The 22,994-nt window shown below is 38.6% G+C and overlaps 2 long non-coding RNA genes across 2 annotated transcripts in view; one reads left to right on the top strand and one right to left on the bottom strand.

The window, feature by feature from the left end:
* The window catches only part of LOC130453800 (uncharacterized), a 52,331-nt gene that overhangs the window by 10,004 nt on the left and 19,333 nt on the right, over positions 1–22,994 (bottom strand). The gene's annotated exons all lie outside the window — the stretch shown is intronic.
* Positions 3,788–4,908, top strand: LOC130453799 (uncharacterized). Its single transcript, XR_008911357.1, has 2 exons — positions 3,788–3,881; positions 4,386–4,908. It is a non-coding gene; the product is annotated as an uncharacterized LOC130453799 (long non-coding RNA).

Genomic DNA, 22,994 nt, shown 5'->3' with positions numbered 1-22,994 from the left:
TTTTTCATATATTTACAAATCATAAAATTAGAAATGCCAATATTATTATTCCCATTTTTGTGGATGGAAAAGAATGAGGCTCAGAAAGGTTAAGTTACTTGGTCGTACAATGAGTATCAAAGATAGGATTGGAAATCAGGTTTTCTGTGGTATATAGTTCTTTCACTTTGTTTAAACATTCTTAAATTATGGTTGTGATTTGCCCATCAAAATACTTCTTTATTAATAGAATTTTTTAAAACCCTTAATCTCTGTCTAGTAATAGCTCTAAGATGGAAGGACAAGGACTAGGCAATGGAGGTTAAGTGTCTTGACCAGGGTCACACAACTAGGAAGTGTCTGAGGCCAGGTTTAACCCAGGTTCTCCTGACTCCAGGCCTGGCCCTTTATGCACTGTACTATTTAGTTGTCCCATCCCAGGTCCCTTTAAAATTTTTTTGATGTTTGCTTGTTTTTCAAGAGAACTTTAGCTGGTCCAACTTTTTTTTTTTCAGGTGTTTACATAAAAATGTATCCTCCCTATGAAAAGTACTTTGTTTGTCTAGATTTTTTGTATATTTATCTATGTGTATTTTGGCTTTTCCATCAGCTATTAAGTTCTTAGAGGACAGGGACTATTTAAGTTTTGATTTTGTATCCCCCAAAGGCTAGCACACATGCTTGGCATATAGGCACTTGGGAAATGCTTGTTGATTGACTACTTTATTGAAATTCCTTAAATTGCATTCATGAATTGTACCAGGAAGTTCAACCTATAAATGTTCTGCATTCATAGCTTTCCTTCAATAATTTAATTGAACAAACATTTACTAAATATCCTCCTCAGGCAAAGCTTGTACTAGATGAAATACAAAGTTTAGATTTCTCTGCCCTAATGGAGTTTAAGGTCAAGTAAGGGTATTATGGAAATACTTACAAGTAATTATAATATAAAACAGTATGTGTTTTATGTGTATACAAAGTGCATATGAAGTTCAAGCAATTTAAGGTAATGGGAAGAGAGAGGGGAAGAGTTCATTACCAGTGAAAGGTTGTTGAACTGAAAGAAGCTGTAAATTGTATTATTTATTGTATGTTTTTATTTTATTTATCTTTTTTAATCATTACCTTCTGTGGTCCTATCAATTCTAGGACAGAAGAGTAGCAAGGGTTAGGCAATTGGGATTGTGACTTGCCCTGACTTGCACTGCTAGGAAATGTCTGAGGGCACATATGAACCCAGGTCCTCCCATCTCCTGTGATACCTAGCTGCCCCCCTTTTTATTATTTATTAAAATAGTACTTGACAGAGCATAAAAGTAAGATACATTAGAAATTAGGAGATGGAATTCCATTTCATAGGAGAGGACCCAAGTCATTTGGTTTTAGAACTAGAAAGGAGAGTAGCAAGAATACTTCTTCTGGAATCAAGTCCTGGATTCAAATCCTTCCTCTAATGATTCTTACCTGTGTGAACTTGAGCAAATTTTTCAACCTCTGAGTTTCCTTATTTGTACACTGAGAGGTTTGTTTTGAATGACCCTATTGGGTCCATTTCAGCTCTAAATTTATGATTCTAGTTAGTTTTCCCAAAATGAGACAAATAACCAGAAGTGAATTTGCACTTTAGGTATTCTCATTCTAAATTCTATCAGGGAGGAAGAAAATTGACCATAATCCCCATTATATTTTAAAATGAATCTATCCCATTCCACCTCACACCTATCAGATTGGCCATTATGACAGTAAAGCAAAGTGATAAATGTTGGAGGGAATGAAACAAAATTGGGATAGTAATGCTTTGTTGGTGGTATTGTGAACTGATCTAATCATTCTGGATAGCAATTTGGAACCATACCCAAAAAGCTATAAAACAGTGCATGCCCTTTGATTCAGTAATACCACTCCTGGGTCTGTACTCAAAGAGATCAGAAAAAAGAGAAAAGGACCTAGTTGTATAAAAAATATTTATAGCAGCCCTTTTTGTAGTGGCAGAGAATTAGAAATTGAGGGGATGTCCATCAATTGGGGAATGGCTGAACAAATTGTGGTATATGATGGCAATGGAATACTACTATGCTATAAGAAATGATGAACAGGGTAATTTCAGAAAGAGCTGAAAAGACCTTCATGAACTGAGGTAGAATGAAATAAGCAGAACCAAGAGAAAACAATTAACTGCAATAACTATGAAAGGCATAGATACTCTTAGCAATTCAGTGATCAAGGACAATTCTGAGGGACATCTGACAAAGGATGCTGTCCACCTCCAGAAAAAGAACTGTTGGGGTCAGATGCAAATCAAAGTGTTTTATTTTGTGCATGTTTATTTCTGGCTTTATTTTGGGATTTTGGTTTTATATGCATATTCTCTGACAAAAATGAACAAATGGAAATATGTTTTGCATGATAATATATGTATAAAGAAGATCAAATTGTTTTATTATCTCTGGGAAAGGAAAGGAAGGAGGCAATTTGGATCATACCACTTCAGAAAATTTGAGTGGAAAATTGTTATTACATATAATTGATAAAATGTCTTTACAAAAAACAATTAGGCTACCACAATTTTTAAAAAATCCTTAACTTCCACCTGAGCATCAATAATATGCATTGGTCCCAAGGGAGAAGAATGGTAAGGGCTAGGCAATGGGGGTTAAGTGACTTTCCCAGGATTACACAGCTGAGAAGTATCTGAGGCCAGATGTGAACCTAGGACCTTCCCTCTCTAGGCCTGGTTCTCAATCCACTGAGCTACCCAACTGCCCCTACACAAATTGTTTTTAAGAAATAAGCTTATTTAGGTCCTCTCCTCTACCTTCTTCTTCTTTTTTTTAACCCTTTATCTTGGAATCAATACTGTGTATTGGTTCCAAGGTAGAAAAGTGGTAAGGGCTAGGCAATGGGGGTCAAGTGACTTTCCCAGGGTCACACAGCTGGGAAGTGTCTGAGACCATATTTGAACCCAGGACCGGCCATCTCTAGACCTGGCTCTCAATCCACTGAGCCACCCAGCTGCCCCCTCCTCTACCTTATTCTTAATTCTTCTCTCTTAGAGGTGACGTTTTAGATTTTTGGGAAGTCACTTCTTTTTGAGATTTACTGCCAGACCACCATTAAGGAAACCCAGGCCTCCTTGGGTCACATCCAACTTCCTTTTCATATAATAATAATGATTGTAAAAATGATGATAAACTAACACATTAATAAAATTTTGCTCTTCCTGAGCTTGGTTCTTCATCTGTAGAATTGGTACCACACCATACAATGAGGGTTTGTAGGAAGGGGAGGTTTCAGGAGAGGTTGCAGGATTCATCCCAGTTGCCCCTATCCTTACAGATAGAAGGCACAGTAGTATTCATCCAGTCCTAAGCTTGTAGGATAGCTAGGTTTGGAATCAGGAAGATTTCAATTCACATCCAGCCTCTGGCACTTCCTCCTACTTGTGTGTCCTTGGACAAGTCATTTAGTCCTGTTTACCACGATTTCCTCATCTGTAAAAAGAGCTGGAGAATATCTTTGCCAACCCCCCCCCCCCCCCGCCCCCAACGAGGTCATTTAGAAACAGCCCCGACCAAGATGATTGAAGAACAACAGTCCCGTGCTTTTACGTACGAGGAGACTAAGGACCAGAGTAGGGGTTGTGACTTGCAAGGGCAAATGGCTACTAACTGGTAGAGCCTAAATGCCAATCCTGATCTTTCCAAACCTTCCTTAGTGTAAAGAGAAGCAGCAAAACAGTGCATATTGGTCAAGAAGGAACCAGGTGGAAAAAAGTCAAAGCGCGCATGCTCAGTTTTGGGGCCAAGCTCCAGGGCGTGCAAGCGTTTGTCCTCGGTTTTTCGCTTCAAGGGAGGTAACTGCCCAAATTCAAGATGGCCGCTATCGAACATCGCCCTTTGGTGAGAGTCCTGTATCCTTCCTTTCCCAAGCAATTAGCCAAACATGGGCTTAATTTTATGTTCCCCCGCTTATATGCCCACTCTTTAAGTGGAACAGGTCAAAAGTATCTGAAACAAATTTAACCCTGTTTCCTGGTAAACCCGAAGTCTTCGGTGCCCTTAACCAAGATGGCGGCAGGGACCGTTCAACTTTGCAGAAGCGCCTGCCTTCAGCTAACAAATTGTCTCACACCAGCGCTCCTCTGTGCTCTGCTACGGTGTGCCCATAACCAATATGGTTGCTTAAGCGTCGGAGCGTCTGTTTCTTGGATAGTGAACAATTGCGCGCTTTCGCGTGAGGCTGTAGAGCGAGTAAGTTTCTGGCAGTCACTCGCGTCGGGTCCAGGAATGTAGGGATGGTCTTCGGCGGAAGTGTCTGTGCCAGAAGCTTCCCTACGGAAGGAAGTCGTCCAGTCACAGCAACGGTAGCGGGCGGGAATTTATTTAGGTTCTTCTTGTCCACAGGTTGGAAAGTTTTGCGGTGGCGCTACGTAGGCGCAATGTTTACCCACTGAGAGTCCGGATCCCTGAGCCGCCCGCGGAGGACTCCCCCTATCCATCCTGGATCTATTCTCTGTTTCCTCCAAGGGGAAGCCTAGCGCCCCGCGGCATCACTCAACTGTCTTCTGCTCCTTACCTGCTGTGGGCCCCCCCACGGCCCACCTCACCCTCAACCTGGAGACCCAGGCCGACCCTTCTGCTCACGCAGGTCTCTTCTTGTAGGGGCTTCACTGCCCGGGCCCTTGACCTAGCAATAGATATTGTCAGGAAACTCAAATAGAACTTTTCTCTCCTCTTCCACCTGTTTAGGGGACAGGATTCTCTCAGTCTCAGATCCATGTTTTTGCTTACTACCCGAGGGAGAAAAGCAGCTGAAATACACAACTAGGTGTATTCTCAGTGACCAATGTGCAGGGTGTGCCCAGATGAACCCCAATGTCTCCAAGAAAAAAAGTGGCTTTGCATATTAAACAAATCTCTCTTAACAGATCTAGAGTCAAAGTGAACCTCAGTGCCCATCTGGTCAAATCCACTGGTTTATGCAGCTAAGAAAACAGTTTCACAGAGGTTTTGACTTGCCCAAGATTTGCAGATATGTGATATGCAAATAACTATGTACATAGATATCTATCTATGTATTTTGATATATGAGGCAACTGGGTGTAGCTGTAGATTCATTTTCCTGGGTTCACATTTGGCCTCAGACAGGCTGTGACACTGGGCAAGTCACTTAACCCCTTTTGCTTCAGTTCCTTATCTGTAAAATGATCTGGAAAAGGAAAAAGGGCAAACCACTCAAGAATTTTTGCTAAGAAAACCCCAAATGGGATTAGAAATCTATGGACAGAACAAAATGACTGAACAAAAACAGCATATTGATAATTATATATGTGTGTGTGTATATATATAAAGAGAAGATAATTTCAGAAAGAAATATTTGAGTAGAGCAAAAGGAAGGCAAGAGTGAGAAAGTTCTGCAAAAAAGGATTTGTTCCTAAACAGGACTAAACCAAGGTCCTTTGAAGACTTGTATTTGATAAAATAAAACCTGAATAAGAAGAATAAGTCTGGTAGAAAACCTGCACTTGCTCATCACTTGTAACTTTTGAAATATATTTGGTGTCCCCCATTCCCTCTATTAGTATAAGAAAATTATTAGACCTATATAATTGGCTGGATCAATTCTATTTCACTGTAGTACTTGTATTCTCTGTTGTACTCTTTCAAAATAGTCTAAAAAACCTATGGCTTTCCATTCTAATTCAATCATATGATAGTTCCTTTTAATTGTAAAATATAGATCAATTTGATGTTAAGATAAAAGGAGGAGACAAGCTGTATTACAATGAATATGCTTGTAGTAATTTAAGTACCACAGAATTCTTGGTAAAGAACTTTAAAGATAATACTGCCACCATTTCCATTGCTGGCTATAAGCTCAGTAATTATTTCACTAGCTTTACAAGAGTTACTGAAACAACTTGCCTACCTGATGCTAACATAAAAGCCAAAGCCCTTATTCATGAACTAAATTAATTCAAGTTCATCTTTGCTCTTCATATGATGCACATTATTCTCCTGAAAGGGGTAAGACTCCAGTAATTTTCTTCAAGCTCCAGTCAACTTATTGCCATGACAGTAAAAAGTTTGCAAAAACTTTTTGGTTACAACATTCCAGAATGTTTTCAATGCATTTAAAATGGCAGTGTGAAAATGTGTGTAGAGCATTCTACATTAATTCTCCCAGTTAAGAAGAAAATCCATTAACATTGATGATGAAGTTGAGTCTCATCATCACTTAGATACTAAAAGCAAACAGGAAAAAATAACTTCATTTTGCCAACTCCTAGACACAATGATTGCTGGTGTTGACCAAAATGGGAGGCTTGTAAAACTGTGACTGAAATGGGAAAATTGCTGAGCTCAGACATTAGCAGGGATGACATGAGAATCATGCCAATTTTAAGTGTCCTTGAATGATTTGGAAACTGAAGTCAGATTGCTTCAGGGTTATAAAGGATCTGTTCCTAAAGATATTTTTACTAATAACACCAGAGAATGACTTGATTGGCTAACGGAACTAGATTGGTCATTCATGTTCAAACTTTTTACAAATCTGTTCCGTGGTTATCAGTATTATCTGTTATATGTTGTTCATATGTGAGACAGCCAACAAGAAGTGGTTTCATCAGTTAGTTACAAGATGTGCTTAAAGAAGTTCATGGCATCTGGAGTCTCATTCTCTTGGACAGGAAAATCTGATTTGATCACTTTGGTCTAGCTTATCTAGTAAAGATTAAAATCACGAAAATGGACTATCTATAGTCCTAGAAAAAAAAATGCTACTTTGTGTCATTTAAAAAGTTTAAATTTAGTTTCTTTAGCTCAATAAATAAAACTACTATAATGTTCTTTAATGAAAGGATATCCAATAAGGCTCACCTTTTAAAAAATTCCTTGCACACACACCCTAATGAAAAGTGCTGTACACACTTATGTTCTCACACATGATTTTCCATCTTCCATTTTCATCTCTTGTAGAAGCTGTACATGCCCCCTGCCTAGAATGCATTTCTCCTTCCCCTTTCTCTTTTAGAATTTTAAGTTTCCTGAAAGCTATGCCCAAGCACCATTTCTCATGAAAAGCCTGTGCCAATCTTTCCAGCTCCTTATGCCACTCCACCAAAATTTCCTTATATTTGTATATATATATATATATATATATATATATATATATATATTTATATCCATACATATCTCTCCTAAAAGCACAGAAGGACTATGAAGACAAGGCCTATTTCCTTTTTTTTTTGTATTCCCATTGCCTGGTATACAGTAGGCATTTAATAGGTTCTTGTCAATTGATCTATTCTTATTTTTTTAAACCCTTATCTTCCACCTTAGAATCAATACTATATATTGGTTCCAAGGCAGAAGAGTGGTAAGAGCTAGGCAATGGCCCAGAGTCACACAGCTAGGAATTGTCTGAAGTCATATTTGAATCCAGGACCTCCTACTAGGTCTGACTTTTAATACACTGAGCTACCCAGCTGTCCCAAAATTGATCTGTTCTTAAAATAAGATCACCTCAGGCTAGGCAGTCAATAATAACAATAGCTAGCATCTTCATAGTACCTATAATATGTTGGGCATTGTGTTAAGTACTTTACAAATATTTTATTTATTGCCCTCATTTTACAATTGGAGACACTAATTGCAAGCAAAAGTCAAGTGATTTGCTCAGGGCCACACAGATGGAAAGTACTTGAGACTAGATTTGAACTCAAGTCTTCCTGACTCTAAGCCCAGCCCTTTATCCCCTGTGCCATCTAGCTTCCTATAATAAGCACTTATTAAGCATTACTGTATATCAGTCACTGTGCTAAGGTCTGGAGTTCAAGAAGGACAATAACACAATTCATGATCTCAAGGAGTTCATTTTCTAGTGGTGGGGAAAGGGAGAATATGCAAATAACTATATACATACAAGATATATGTGTGAGTGTATATATTTTATTCATATCTATATTATCAATGAAAGGTAATCTTGGAAGGAAGACATTGAGTGGAATAGAAGGAAGGCAGGAGTCAGAGAGGCCTGCTTTTTGCAGAAGCCAAGGAAGCCAGGAAGTGAAGATGAGGAGGGAGAGCAGTCCAGTGTAAGAGATAGTGCAAATGCTGATACTCAGAAGATTCAGGGGTATGGGGAAAACAGCAAATTGGGCAATATGACTGGCCTGTAAAGTGCTTGCAAGGGTGAAAAGTACAAGAAGGCTGGAAAGGTAAGAAGGTGCCAGGTTATAAAGTGCGTTAAATGACAGAGTTTTATATAGAATTCCAGAGATGATATTTATTGGCATTTATTGAATAAAAGAGTGACATGGTCAGACTGGTATGTTAGGAAGAACATTTTGGCAGTTGAATGGAGAATGCATTACATTTGGGAGATGAGTGAGGGAGATTAATCAAAAGGCTATTATAATAATCCAAGTGAAAGATAATAAGGACATCTACAATGGTGATGCCTATGCAAGTAGAGAGAAGAGGATGTATATAAGAGGTGTGAAGGTAAAAGCAATAATATTTGATAATGGGATTAGTAAGGGATAAAACCAACATTGAGAATTTAGGTAACTAGATGGATGATAGTGACCTCAATAATATTAAAGCAGTTTGAAAGAAGGGAGCTTTTAGGAACACATTTAAGTTATGTTTTGGACAAGATGAATTTGAGATGCCTATGGGAAATTTGTTTTGGGATGTCCAAAACACAATTGGTATGCTGGGTCTGGATCAGGAGAAAGATTGATTTTTAGGATACAGAGCCCTGGGAATCATCTGCATGGAGATGATAGTTGAACCTTTTGAAACAATATAGTAGGAAGGAGAAGAGAAGTAGATTTAAGACAGAATCTTGAGGGACATCTATGGTTAGGGCATGACCTAAAGGAAGATCTAGCAAAGTATAGTGAAAAAGGAATGATAAGACAGGCAGAAGAACCAAAAGAGAGCAGTGTCACAGAGGCTCAGAGAAAAGTGTCTAGGATTAAAGAGTAATCAACAGTATCAAAGGTTGCAGAGATGTCAGGAAGGATAAGAATGGAGAAAAGGACATTTGATTTAGCAACTAAGAGGTCATTGGGTAACTGGAGATAGTTGCAGTTAAATGAAGTTGGAAGCCAGACTACAGAAGATTTAGAAAAGAGTGAGAGGAGAGAAAGTAGAAGCAATGTGTATAAATGGCTTTCTCAAGGAGTTTAACGAAAAGGGGAAAAGGAACTATAACAAATAACGAAGAATGATAGTGGACACAATTTGCTCAAAAAGATGGGAAGAGGTGGGGCTCAAAGTTTCATGTTGAGGGGTTTGGCTTGGCAAAGAGAAGGGCCAACTCTTCATATGAGACTTGGGTGAAGGAGGAAAGAGTGGGAGAAGACATCTGGGTGATGTAATTTGAGAACTGAAACAAAAGGAAAGCCTCCACAAATGACTTCAGTTTTTTTGTTTTGTTTTTTGGCCAAGTATGGAATGAGGTGTGCAGCTGAGACAGCAGAGAGAGGGAACACTATGGGAGGCTTGATGAAGTATGAAAAGGCTTGGAATAGGCTCTGTGGTGAGAGAGATAGTGAGTCAATTAAGGAGGTGTAAAAGGATTACCTAGTTGTAGGGACAAGCCAGATGAGATTATTTAACTGTGTAGTGGATCCATCAACACAGTTGCATGAGTTTATATTTTTTCTAACTCCATTTAGCAGCATGTTAATAAGGGCAAATGAGGTTGATTGTGGGAGTAATATAAGTAGTCCAAGGTTTTTATAAAGTATGATCAGCAATAGGACAAGCGGACAAGGTATTGGAGTGTAGAGTTGAATTTATTCCTGAAGGGGAAGAGATAGAGAAAAAAGAATGGAACCAGTGCAGGGGCAATGGTCTGGGAAAGTATGGTAAGGATGAAGAAAGTGAGAATGAAGACAAGGTTAAGGGTCATAAGACAAAGGGAAAGATGGAATGATAAAAAATTATGATCAGATAAAGGAAATTCAGAGTTGTGGGTGATAGGAAGGATATGACTATGTAGCTATGACAGAATATAAAGGTCAAGTCATAGAAACTGAATAGATTGAGGAACTAGGGTAGTTGAGGGAACATAAATATATGTAAGGAAGGAAAATGTCATGGGGGTCAATAAATAATAGCCACCAAAATTGATTGGGTGATAATTGTGGATAGTTGTGAACCTCAAAGGAAAAATGTCTTTCTCTGTCTGTCTCTCTCTTTCTCACTCAGAGTGTGGAAATCATAGTATCTTCATTCTTCCACCAAAATCACTTGTGGGGAGGAGTTTAGTGGGGAAGGAAGAGTACCAGTGAAAGTGCAACTAGTACTAGAAAGAATGTCCAAGGATTTAGTATCATTAGGAGAGGGAGCTGGGTCTCAATGAGGGCCAGAAGATGGAAGAAGTAGGACAAAAAAAGGCTAAAATAAAAGCAGCTAATTAATTATGGAGCAAGTATTCTAGGAGTATAGGCTTAAGCATAGACCAGAAGATGACAGGTGGGGGCAGTTAGGTAGCACAGTGGATAGAGGTCCAGGCCTGCAGTCAGGAGACCATGGGTTCAAATCTGACCTTAGACACTTCTAGCTCTGTGACCCCCCTGGCAAGTCACTTAAGTCGAATTGCCTAGTCCTTGCCACTCTTATGCCTTAAAATTAATACTAAGACAGAGAGCAAGGGCTTAAAAAAAAAACCAAAACTTAAGTTCACTTTCTAAAAAAAGAAAATAGTTATACTTTATAGAGGTATGCTTTCAGGGGTAGTAGGAAGGCTTCGTCCTTTCCATTCTGTCACCCCACACACACTTTCCCCCTTCCACCTTACATATTTGTTCCATAAAGGGTATGAATGGCTGATTTACAGACACTCTAGGAAAAGTTATTTTCAATAGGACCATAGAAATAAGGTCACTAAGTGTCCTGGGCTCCTGGCAGACAGATCAGGCACCACCAAAGGGGGAAAAGGAGGAAGCCCATTAAAAGGCACATCTGAGTGATTTACAAGTAAATTTGTTATTTACTGTACCTGTCTCTCATGTGAAGTCTATAAAAGCATCATACTCCTTTACTGCTGTTCTTTTGACCTTAGTTGATACATCCTTCACTATTTTTTTCTGTTATTTTGATGTACTTCAGGGTGTCACCTGTATACTACAGACTGAGTCCCCAGCCTTTTGGTGAGGAACTATATTTCATTTTCTCAAACCCTTGAGATCTCAGAGTAAAGCTCCCAATGGAACGGGAAAGGAGCCCTGCTGACTGCTCTGGAAAACTTCCAAGAATGGGAAAATGAGAGACAAATGAAGTAGCTGCCTTGAGAATTCTTGAGGGAAAGCTGCGACATCTTGATCTACTGGCTGCCTGAAAGATAAACTCCTGGGAAGAAGCAGCAGAAATTGAGAAGCTCCTAGAATAGTAAGGACATTAGGGGTCAGAATGAATGTGGTATTTAATGTCCAAGCAGAGCTTTGGGAAAGTTTTTGCTGCCAGAAATGAGTCTTGTCTTTAGGATATGTTAGCCAATGAGATATTGTTCTGATGATGTAATGATATGAAGATGGAGTTTCATTGGTGGAGTGTCTATCCTGCTAGAAAGCATTTTGGGGTTGGGACTGGGGGAGTGGGAAGCAGGGAGCTTCCTTGGCAGCTCAGAAAATCCTCTGCAGTTTCATTTAAGTTGTTGCTGAATTCTGCAATTTCCCCCCCCTTCCCAACAAAGCTGAGCTGAGCTTATGCATGGCATAATTTAACATGTATTTGACTGGTGAGCAAGTATGAGTATCTTGAAGGCTTCCCTCTCCCCTCTTTAATTCAGAAAGCTGCTTAGTTCCTAGGTGCCCCATATTTTGCTGCTATCAGCTGCTCACAGCTGTACATCTCTATAGCCAGAAGACTTACTAAGTGCTCTAGCACAACACCAACATAGAAGAGTGGGAGTATAAAAGGTGCAATGTTGGTCAAAGAGGAGATGGGGCTTTATTTAAGGATCTTTTACTGGGGTGAGAAAGGAGGCCAGGGCACATCAGAGAACAGTGAAGGTAGTCCCTCTATGCATATATTTCCATCTGATATATTCACTGACATGCACATGCCATAAGCCAACTTCACAGAGATTCAGCACTAAAAATAACACAGAACTTGTTTCTCTTTCATCATGTAAATCTTCTATAGTTCCAGTGTTTTTCCTCCCCCAGACTGAGCCCCTGCTGTCTGCCAGTCTGGGATGGAATTAGCACATTGGTGTCTGCAGAATTCAGTATTCTGGCTGTGGTGACGAAGGGTACCGCCAACCCGCCTCTGCATTTCTGTTCCATGGTTACCTGTCTCTAGGAGTATACAGGGTTCACCCAAAGCTTAGCCCAACTTTGCCACATGCTACTGTCCAGACCTTTATTATCTTGTAAGCAGCTTAATATACCCCCTTCTCCTGCCTCCCAAACATTGACCTTTCCCTTCTTTGACACTTATCATATATGATGTTCTTTCAGACTTCCCTACCCAGCTTCAGGCAAGATCCTTTCTTCATTAAATTCCTTCTTAATATTTTTTTCTCTTCCTAAATGTACAGGCTGTTCCCAGGAGAAGCCTGATAAAGACCCTTCTGTATCCCTTTTGTGTCCTGGATGTTTGGCTAGATGAATTCTAACAAAACCTCTTTTGCCTCCTAAAGTCTACCATTTAGGAGAAAAAGAGGAAAAGAAGGTTGGATTATTATTGAAATAGAGGAAAATCACAGTGGTTTAATACCCTGAAGAGACCTAAAATATCTGTTTTACTTCTAAAGGGCTTTCAAATAGTTATGTCTATTCATAGCCCTTCCAAAATTTGTAATTTTCCATTCTTTTGTCAACTTTGTCAATATGATGGATTTAAAGCGGAACCTTAAGGTTGTTTTAATTTGCATTTCTCAAATTATAAATGATTGGAATATCTTTTCATATGGCTGTATCTCAGACTTTTAAAGTTAAATATACTGAAAGTAACTTACTTATTTAGACTACATGGTGGGTGGTGTCGTCATGCTACTAAACCCCTACATGGGATTATTGGAAATATAGTCCAATCATTTTCTTCACTGAGCTATGCTTCCTGGGCTCAAAGTATTTGTGGCACCAAGGAATCTATGCATAGATACAAACCCTACATGTGTTTTTCTGCATGACAACTTTTTCTATTTCTTATACAAGGTGAGTTCTGCCCACTTAAGATGAGTATATTTACATCAGATGTCTAAATATGTAGCTAGGCAACTCAAGGGGAGGCATGATATCTCTGGAATCTGTTCCATCACATGCCAAAGGAGATTGTGATTCCTGCCCCAGGGAGAATGGGAGAAGTCAATGAGGCTAGCCTTTTGAAAAGTAGGGGGACTGGACTAGAATTATGTCTGTCTGCTACCTTAAATATTGTTGGTCTTGGAACATGATTTTTAGTTTCAAAAACCACTAACTTTCTCTAGTCACAATCCCTTAAAAAGTAGAGGGTTCATCAAGCTTTTTCCCACCTGTTTAGTCCCTTTCCAACAAATTAAAGTTATGTAAATCCCAACAAAAATAGTTAATAGCAACTATACCTATTTATCCAAACAAATACCAAATTGGAGAATTTAAACAGCTAAGAATATACCAGAAAATACATAATATTGAATGAGGTCTTTTGATGGGAATGAGATGAATTTTTTAAAAAATACCTTCTTTCTTAGAATCAATACTGCTCATTGGTTCCAAGGCAGAAGAGTGGTAAGGGCTAGGCAATGGGAGTTAAGTGACTTGCCCAGGGTCCCACAGCTAGGAAGTGTCTGAGGGCAGATTTGAACCCAGGACCTCCTATCTGGTCCTGGTAGGCCTGGCTCTCAATCCACTGAACCACCTAGATGCCCCAATATGAGAGAGACTCCAATCTCACCTAAGAAGAAATTCCCTCCTAAGACTCTAGGGAAGCAAGTTGGAAATCAGGGACATGATGAAGGGTCAGGTTGGCTTACATTTCAGTGGAAGTTCTTTGAGGGTAAGGACTATGCCTTCTTTTGTATATCCCCATTATCTTTAAAGAAGTCTGTAATGCCATGATATCCACCTTCCCCACCCTTACTGACTCCCTCTTTTTGCTGTGATTATTCTAAAACTTTTCCAAGTTTCTAATTACCACCCTCACCACTTAACACAACAAAGGGTGAAACTTCCAATTTCACCAAGGAGATTGTGCCTTCAGGGAGAAGACCATCACCCTTTCTCTCCATTCTTCCCATCTGAGAGAAGCAAGGGGCTCCAACTCCTCACTAAGGCTCATCCCTTTATCTGTATTATCTTAATCCTATTCCTTCTAGCATCTTTCAGAGCTTCATTGCAACAGTAATTCTCTGTCCTTTATAAATAGGATAATAGATTTTAGAGCTGGAACAAGTTCAATCCAACCATCTCATTTTTTTGTAAGGAAACTGAGATGCACAAAGTTTCAGTGACTTGTTGAAGATCACACAGAAAGTGGTTGGCAATCAAACCTAGATCTTATTTCAGATGGAGCATTCTTTCCAAATGATGCTTTTCTCTCTCCCTCTCTCCCCCATCTCTCTCTGACTTCTAATTTGTTTACAAATATATTCAAGATTCCCTTTTTTAAAAAAAGCAATTACTTGATCTTTCTGCCTTATAACATTTAATCAAAGGTACAGTAGGAAGAATTCTGGATCTTGAATAAGAGAACTTGGATTTGAATATAACTCTCTCTGCCACCTGTGTGATCTTGGCAAGTTGTCTAACCTCTCTGGGTTTTGGTTTCCTGTAAAATGACAGGGTTAGATTAAACTTCTTTTGGCTCTATGTTTAAGGAGAAGGGATTTAAATAAACGGAAGAGGCACAAGGGCAGAGCACTGAAGCACTCCATTATATACCTCCCTCTGTTTGGGCATTTATTTATTAAATAACACTTTTTGGATCTAGTTGTTCACCTTGTTCTAAAACCACCTCAATACGCTTTTATTCCCATGTCTTTCCATTTTGTCCAGAAGGCTATCATGAGAGACTTTATTGAGTATTTTTCTGAAACATATGAACAGCAAGGGATAATGGTGACAAGTGGTGGGTTTTTTAAAGCAATTAACTAACTACCCAAGATTGTAACTTGGCATAACTAAAATTATAGAGTGAGATGGCTTGGACATGCTGCCAAGTGAGAAAGAACCCAGTCTGTTATTCCTGATGCATATTTGACCCATCTCTCCCAATTACTTCTTCTTCCAGGGAGCAGTGATTAGAATAAGGAAGATCTCAGTACACCAACAGTTGAGAGAATAACTTTCAGTTGACTCCCTCTATCCCTACTGTTTGTTCTTTACCCTCACCCTTTGACCTCACCCCCACCTCCTGAATTCATTAGATGGATGGAATCTGAGAAAATTTATCTTCCTACTTCTAAAGGGTTTCCCTTCTTTTCAGCATATAATTTTGCTATGGTTACTTTTATCATAGTAATAACAGCTCACATTTATTTTTCATTTGTTTGCAAAATGATTATTGGAACATCACTTTTCTGTGGGGTGGGTGTTATTATTATCCCTCTGACTCAAATGAGGAAATAGATGAAGAAAGAAGTTAAGCAATTTGCCTAAGGTCACACAGCAAAGCATTTGAAGCTAAGAAAAGAAACTAGATTCTATTGATGACATTCTGGTGTACTTTCTATTATGCCAAGACCTCTGGGGTCTAAGATTGATTTTGGGGTCGAAGGACATGGTATTTTCAGTAAAGTGAGCTAGTTATAGAGGTGGTGTGGAAATGGAGTGCATGGTAGAGGAGATATCAGAGAAATACCATGAAGCATCTTTTAGGGAGGCTATGATGGAGTAAAATGAGGTTGATTGGACAAGGACTCAGCTTGGAGCAGATGTTAGCTACCTTCAGCATCTTAAGCACTTAAACTAATTAGATTGTGAGTAGAGATTGACTTTTGCGCTTTTTTTTTTGATCATATAATGCCTAGCACATAGTAGGCACTTAGCAAATACTTATTGACTCTAATTGGGTGACTGCCTCAAGCCTTCATTTTTATTGCATAATTGTGTAATTAGAATTTTGCTCCCCGGGATTCTAAATCCCAGCTTCCCGTTAGCCTTCTCACATTAAACATAGGGAAGATATATAAGTTTTGTGTAGCTCCGCCCTCTCTCTTTTTCTCAAACCACAGTTGGTGTAGGTTGGGGGAGAGCCAGGCAGGAGAATTTTACTCATGTTTTTACTCATGTTTTTTTTTTTTTTTTTTGGTTAGGGGGCAGCTGGGTAGCTCAGTGTATTGAGAGCCAGGCCTAGAGATGGGAGGTCCTAGGTTCAAATCTGGCCTCAGACACTTCCCAGCTGTGTGACCCTGGGCAAGTACTTTTGTTCTTTTATTTCTTCTACTTCAAATGATTACTAATAAATCTTACAAAATATAATACTCGGAGTTATTGGATATTAATTTAATCTTACAATAGGTAGCACTCAAGGCAAGTTATAATCATACCACCTGAAAAGTGACCCCTGCCTCAGGGATTCTAGCCTCCTGGTATAGTTAAAGCACAGCTGGAAACCCCATTTCTAACCACCTTCAAACCTTTGTAGGAGAGGAAAAGAGTTCTGTGCTAATAAGAAAAGGTATGGTGTGGCAGTGGTTGTTTATTTTTGGTCTGAAGAGAATAACCAATACAGCAGGAAGCCACTATGTCATAGAAGTGAGACAGGACCTCATCTTGTGTGACTCCTCCCAGATTGTGATTGAACAGATGGGAATCCTTGGAAGGATATAGAAAAGGACATTTTTAAAAACCCAGCAATGATAAGCCAAAGAATTGCCGGAGAAGTATACCACTCCAATTTTCGGCACCTTTGGACAAAACTCTGGTAGTTATGCCTTAGTTTTAATTTTGCATTCTACTCCTGAAGACACACATAGAATCTTTTATCCTAGCTTTGTAAATAGCTATTTTGTAAATAGTTGTATACCAATTCACATTTTTATCAACCCAATTTTCCCTATTCCAGTCACTAAAAATAAATTGTTAGTACTGTTTGTACTCTTCCCATTAAAAAAATCCTTTTTGTTCTAGATTAGGAGGGAAGGAGGAGATAGTCATTATGACTGTTTCCAAGGCTATTTAAAAGAATAGCAAGTTCAGGATTAAATGTAGAACATCTTTTCAGATTTTTATCTCTGCTTCTGAAGTTTCAATGAGACTGACTTTGGGTAGGTCCATATTAAGTCACAGGTTTTTAGTTCCAATTCTTTCGTCTACTAATTTTAATCTGTGTAACTTTGAGCAAATCATTTGATTCCAAGATACAATGTGGTACAATGGGAAGAGCAGCAGACATGGAGTAAAAGGACTCAAGTTCAAATCTCAGCTGTGCCATTCACTTATCTGTGTTACCTTATACAAGCTACTTATGTTTTCTATATTTAAATTTCCTCATCTGTAAAATGAGGAGATAGGACTAGATGACCCCTAAGGTCTGTTCCAGCTCTAAATCCATGTTGTCATAAATGGTTTCAGTAACATTCCTGTCCCTTTTCTATCTTCCACAGAAATGTTCTAAAGCTATATTTTATCAATTCTCCATTATCTACACCAATGGAAGAGAGTAGTGATGTAGACAATTCAAATCTAAAATAAATTATATTTTACTATGGAATACATATACAATTTTCAGGGAATGGAAAAGAGATTTATCTTCCTAATTATGTTTTACTGGGTCAAATATTTGTATTAGTTTCCATTTCTAGAGCAACACCAAATGATTTATGGTATGAGATGACCCCAGTGCTCTTAGGTGTATCTACTGAGGGGATTGGAGGAGGGTGTCAAACAAACCTAGGATTAAAAATTTGCTGTGGACAATACCCAGAGAGAATAATCCATTCACAGATAATGGAGAGTTGACTGTGCATATGGAATAATCTGCTCCCAGGAGAGAAAGCTATTGTACAATCACTGGTCCTTTATTACTCAATAAAAATATTGTGTCACTCACAAGTAAAATACAATCATACTCAAGGAACAGATAGGCTGAGTAAATACATATTCTGTGCCCTGAATTCACCTGACTTTAAGAAATCAACCAACTGTCCACCAATAGGAATCTTTGAATTCACCAGGCTAAAGAAGGGTACAAAGTCCAACCTCTTGAGCATTTTAATTAGCATATGCCTTCATGTTTTCATCAGAAATTAAAAACAGACTACATCTAGATTCTGTTCCTTCAGGGCCCAGAAAGAGCTGGGCAAGCAGGCCCTGTGCAGTGTTTAGATCATTGGGCAAGGCATATTAAGTTCTGTCCACATTCATATCCTGGAATAATAATGTCAGGTCCTGTAAGAATACTGTCAGCATAGCTAAAGCCCAGGGCGAGGCTTGACATGAATGCTAAGAACAACAAAAAGGATGGCATTTTTAAAGCTATGTTGGGGTCAAGAGGAAGAACAAAGAAAGGTTAGAACCTTGCTGCTTTTCGTGCATGGAATAATGATCATTAAAGAGATGGATGAGCTACTTACTCAGCTGCTTTTGTTTCTGTTTTCTTCAAGACTGCCCAGGGTGGAGGTTTTGGGGAAGGGGGAGTGTTATGCAGGTGAATATTGAATAAAAAGGGATAACAGGAATTGAAATCTAAGATAAATGGAAAAGTAAGGAAGTACCTAGCTTTCCTCTAAGTCTGTGACCAAAACTGAATAAATTGCATCCCAGAGTACTAAAAGACCTTGTAGGCATGATTGCTAATCTGTCAGTAATCCTTAAGGAATCTAGGAAAATGGGAGAACTGCTACAGGAAAGGTTGCCCCTACTTTCTTTTTTCTTGTCCCCAATTGAATTGAAGGGGATGCCCTTCAATTGGGGAATGGCTGAACAAATTGTGGTATATGTTGATGATGGAATATTATTGTGCTAAAAGGAATAATAAAGTGGAGGAATTCCATGGAAACTGGAACAACCTCCAAGAAGTGATGCAGAGTCAAAGGAGCAGAACCAGGAAAACATTGTACACAGAGACCAATACACTATGGTACAATCAAAGGTAATGGACTTCTCCATTAGGGTCAATGCAATGTCCCAGAACAACTTGCAGGGATCTAAAAAACACTATCCATAAGCAGAGGACAAACTGTGGGAGTAAAAACACCAAGGAAAAGCAACTGCTTGACTACAGGGGCTGAGGGGAAATGACTGAGGAGAGACTCTAAACGAACACTCTAGTGCAAATACCAACAACATGGAAATGGGTTCAAATCAAGAACACATGTGAAACCCAGTGGAATCACGCGTCAGCTACGGGGGTGGGGGGGAGGAAAAGAAAATGATCTTTGTCTCTAATGAATAATGCTTGGAAATGATCAAATAAAAATTATTAAAAAAAAAAAGAATCAATACTGTAGAGTATTATAATACTATACTACAAAAATAGACAGCAATACTGCCAAGGCAGAAAGGCAATAAAGGTTAGGCAAAGGGTGTTAAGCAACTCACCCAGGGTCACATGGCTAGGAAGCGTCTGAGGTCAGATTTGAACCTAGGACCTCCCATTTCTAGACCTGGCTCTCAATCTACTGAGCCACCTAACTACCTCTGATTGCCCTTATTTTTAAAAAGGAGAAAAAGGTATATTCTTCAAGCTATCAGCCAGTTAGTTTAATTATTCAAAATATTTTATAATGTATTACTAATGGAATAGTTTGTGATTATTTGAAAAGGGCAGAAGTGATAATAACTGTCTTCCTGTTTTATTGACTTCCTAGTCATGCCAGAATAACTTCATTTTTTTGTACAGAATCATTAGACTTTTAGGTCAAGAAAATGACTTCCCTCTTTCTATTTATCCTCATGATGGTTCCTTTCTTATAGCCAACTTTCTCTTACTGATAACAGAGACTGAACCCCACTTTGGTTCTGCCATGATATGTGGGAATAGTAGTGGGATCAGTGCCAGTGGTCTTACACTGGTCTTTGAGTGTCTCAAGGTCCCTAGATGCTATACTTTGATATCAACAAGATATTTTAGAAAATCTCTCATTCTATCCTTGTAAGACAAGGTGAAGAGTTATAATTGGGTAGATTCAGAGCTGGTTAAATAATGAAATATAATGAGTCATGAATGATGAATCAGTAGGAAGCTAGTGAGAGAGATGAACTTGGGTAAGTTTCTTTGGGCCTCAGTTTTCTTATTTCTAAAATGAAGAAATTGGACTAAATTATCTCTAAGATCCCTTTTAGTTCTAAAACCATGTTCTATGTTTTATAGTATATATAGTATAGTGGCATTCCTCTGTCCTTGATACCATTGTTCTTGCTCTCTCAATAATAGTTAATATAACAATATAACATACCTAGCATTTATGCAGCAATTTAAGATTTGCAAAATACTTTAACTTGTATCTCATTTCATCCTCACAACAGCCCAGGGAAGTAGGTACTATTATTATCTCCATTTTATGGTTGAAGAAACTAGGGCAAACAGAGATTAAATGATTTGCCCAAAGTCATATAGTTAGCAAGTATCTGGGATCAGATTTGAACTCAAGTTTTCCTGACTCTAGGCCTAGCCATCTATCCATTATGCCATCTATATGTTACATGAAGGCATAGATAGTTTACTTATCAAATTTTCTGATGACATGTAGATGGTAGAAATAGCCAATTTAATGGATAACAAAATAAGGGGCCAGAAAACTAACAGCAGAATCTGAAGATAAAAATCAAATATGATGAAATATTTTAATAAGGATGTATGAAAAAAGACTGCTTTTGACTTTAAAAAATCATTTGCAAAAATGTAGGATACACTTTCTAGGCAGCACTGGATTGATCCCCAAAGGACTTTCTCTATTAAGCCATAGAAACCTCTTCATCCTGGAAGCTCTCTCTCCTTCCCTCTGCCCCTGAAGCCTTGCCCTCTGATTGTCCAGGTCCTCCCAGAATCTCTATTTTGAAGAGATCATGGCAAAGATTTCTGTTCCCTTTTTTTTTTAACCCTTACTTTCTGTCTTAGAATTGTTACTATGTATCAGTTCCAAGGCAAAAAAGCAGTAGATTTCTGCTTCCCTTTTCAGGTTGTACTGCTAATTCATTTCCACAAGACTTTTTCTACCATGTTTCCACAACAGTTCCTTCTTCCTTCTCACCCCTCTTTTCAATTCTCTTCTATCTATTGTCTTCCCCATTACAATGTAAGCTCCTTGAGGACAGGAATTGCCTTTTTTTATACTTGTATTTATATTCCCAGTGCTTTGCATGGTACGTGGCATATAATAAGTACTTTTTTCCCATTGATGTTGGCTTTCCCCTGGCTGTATTTCTGTTTATAAAGTTGATAAAGAAGCCACATATCATTTTCACTAGAAAAAATTCATACAGGAAATAAGGTGAAGAAGTATATGTTTCAATCTGCATTTATACTTTGTTAGTTCTTCCTTTTTTTGTCATGAGTTCCTTGGGTTGTCCTGGATCCTTGTATTACTGAAAATAATTAAGACATTCACAGTTGATCATTGTTCATGATTGTTGTTACTACGTACAACATATAATAAGTACTTAATAAATGACTGTTGACTGACTAAATAGGATTGGGGAGATGCAGCTAGTCATTCATCAAAAGAATCTGATTATATTAGTGGCCTATAAACTCAATATGTCAATAATGTGACATGAAAAATAAAAATGATAAAGTGATCTTGGGTTACATTAATAAGAAATGTAGTAGGCATATTACAAATAGGATTTGTGTGCAAGGAATGGCATAAAAACCTGGCCAGGGGCAGGTGCAATTGGAAAGGGAGGTAGGCCACTCTTATGTTAAGATGATGGCAAAAAAAAAAGGAGAGCAGTAGTGTTGCCCTGATATTTGCATCTTTAAATACTGAGAGAAATTCCTCGTGAAATATTACAGATCCCCTGCATAGGATTTGTGGGAAGACATAAATAAATACGCTCTGCTAGGCTCATTGGTAGATATATAAACTGGCAGAGCCATCCCAGTATCAAGAAGATTCCAGAATTCTGTCCCATTGTACTTTATCCCAGGCACATTGCATTTAATGTGTTCCATGGTCATCACATTGTTGAAACACACCTAGAGGAAGGTAAGTAGAATGCTGAAGGTACTTAAAATGATGCCATACAAGAATCAAATATGTTTAGTATAAGGATAAATGAGGAATTTGGGGTAATTTAGGAGTTATTAGTTAAGGACTGGCTGAATGTCTGAAGCCCAGCTTGGAGCATGAAGCTAGAGTTCAGGCTTGGGATTCTGAGGTACTTGAAGAGTTGAGTCACCAACTGTCAAAAGGGTCTTGGAGTTTACCTTGGCTCTGAGAGACTAGTCCTTGCTGTTCTCTGCATCTTTTCTTGGGAAACTTGGAAAACCAGAATGACAGTTGGGATAGGAGAGAAAGTGCAAGTTGCAGAGTTGCTGAATTAAGGAGACCAACAGAAGAAGATCTTTTTTGTACCTCTGTGTGGCTGGAGGTTAGAGACAGTTTTTGAGGCCTAGTGAGGCCCAGAAATTTGACCTAGCCTGACTAGTCTGAGAACTGGGCTGGGCTGACAGCTGAAGAACTGAACTGAAATTGACAGTAATTTAAGATTTAAATATAAGGATATTAACTATTGGAAATAGGCTTTTTTAGAATCAGAGTAGACCTGATTTCAGGTGGAAAAACCCTCATAAAAGGTCCTAAAGTTGGGATTAGGTAGACCTCTTCTAGCTTTAGGGATACTATTCTTTTTTTAATTTTTAATAGGCAATGGGGGAAGTGACTTGCTCGGGGTCACACAGCTAGGAAGTGTCTGAGTTCAGATTTGAACCTAGGATGTCCTATCTCTGGGCCTGACTCTCAATCCACTGAGCAACCCAGCTGCCCCCTAGGGATACTATTCTTAAAACTGTATTTCATCTATTCTTACCTTTCCTCAAAACTGTTAATGCCTATTAAATAGAGTTTTTTGTTTGTACCAGCTGTCTCCAACGTTGTATCAATCAGTTTTTCTTAGGCAGGCC

This window comes from Monodelphis domestica, chromosome 4, assembly GCF_027887165.1.
Source record: "Monodelphis domestica isolate mMonDom1 chromosome 4, mMonDom1.pri, whole genome shotgun sequence".
Classification (NCBI taxonomy): Eukaryota; Metazoa; Chordata; class Mammalia; order Didelphimorphia; family Didelphidae; genus Monodelphis; species Monodelphis domestica.
Note: the sequence above shows the minus strand (reverse complement) of the source record. Positions and strands in the feature narration are given on the sequence as shown.